General features: G+C 28.2%; 1 pseudogene; it reads left to right on the forward strand.

Annotated features, from left to right (window-relative positions):
* The first annotated feature begins 703 nt into the window (after positions 1-703).
* Positions 704-1,665, forward strand: LOC105460184 (annotated as a pseudogene).
* Positions 1,666-1,678: the final 13 nt, after the last annotated feature.

The following is a 1,678-nucleotide window of genomic DNA, read 5'->3' on the forward strand; positions in this document are numbered from 1 at the left end:
TGCTCTTCCGATCTATAATTTGGCTAAAGCAAGTTCCAAAATTTAAAAAATATATTAAAAATTTTAAAATTGACATTTTTAGAATTAAGTTTTGACTTTTGCAATTTTATTTTACCATTAAAGAGTTGTAAAAATCAAAAAAATATATATTTTAACTTTATCGTGGTAGGGGCTATAGCCACGCATATGCTGAATATGTGTGCAAAAGCCTGATTTGACTGATCAAATAGTTTTCGAAATAACTCGAGATAACTTTAAGGGAACCAATTTGAAAAACGTGGTTTCGAGAAAAACGCGTTTAAAGTTTTTTGTACTGATTACATAGATGGAGACCGATCTCTATTAAGTGCTTAACTTTGTTAATTTTGCGAATCTGGCTAAATGCTTTTGCATACATATTTTCCATATCAAATACTTGCAAAATATGTAAAAAAAATCGATTTTTCCGACCCGCTAGACAAGAATAAATCATTAAGTAATTTATAAATTAAGTTTAGAAATCCTACTTGACATGATTAGTTTCTGACTAGTAATCCAGAAAATAACTTTATCAAATTGTTTATTAAAAATATTTTATTTTTTGACCAATCACTAACCAGTTTTGCAGAATTTTTTATTAGTTGTTAAACTTTTCACAATAAATTTAAAATAACAATCTCTGACTTTTTTGTAATCAATTTTTTGCAGATATTTTTCTCACAAACACAAAAAAAATAATTTTAATTTGCAATTCAGGTAGAATGTCAACAATAAAATGTATTACATTAGAAGAAGAAATGAAGAGAAATCCTCAATTGAAGTTATCCGACATTCAATTACTGAGAGAGTGGTGCGAAAAACAACCGCACTTACCAAAAGTTGAGGATACTTTTTTTGCCTTGTGCCTTCACAGGAATAATTATCAAATGGAACCAACAAAAAACACAATTGAGAATTATTTCACGACCAGGACACACTTACCAGAATTTTTTTGCAATCGAGATCCGCTCGGCGAGAGAATACGACAGGCTTCCCGAGCCATGTAAGAAGCGATTTTGTAAATTTTAGTGAGCAAATATTAATAGTATAACTTCTTAATGTATATGTGAAATGTTGATTTGTAATATTTAAATTATTTTAAGGATACACATTTTGAGATCCATGTAGAAAAAAATAGATTTTGTAATGTGTATAAATGTACTAATATTTAGTTGTAGATTTTTAAAACTACTACAAAATATTTTTGCTAATATTTTAATATTACTTGATATATGTATTCTGATATATTAATAAATTAAGATAAATTATTTTAATTTAAAAAGGACATATTTTCCTCTGGAGGAAATAACGAAGGATGGCTATAAAATTCTATATGGAGCATTTTTCGACGATCCTACTCTCTATGACTTTAATGACACTACCAAATATTTCTGATGTTATCCGACATTTATTTTTTGATGGATGGCACTACGAACGGTCATATCTTATTGTTTGACCTTAACAATTTATCCTTTGGTCATTTTACACGAATGAATCCATTCGGATTCAAGAAATATTTTTATTACATCCAAGAGGCAATACCATTTCGTATAAAGGAAATCCATGTCATAAACACATCATCCGTTCTCGATTTGGTAATGAACATGATAAAACCTTTTATGAAAAAGGAAATGCAAGACGTAGTAAGTATTACAAATTA

This window comes from Wasmannia auropunctata, unplaced genomic scaffold (genome assembly GCF_000956235.1).
Source record: "Wasmannia auropunctata unplaced genomic scaffold, wasmannia.A_1.0 LD326866.1, whole genome shotgun sequence".
NCBI lineage: Eukaryota > Metazoa > Arthropoda > Insecta > Hymenoptera > Formicidae > Wasmannia > Wasmannia auropunctata.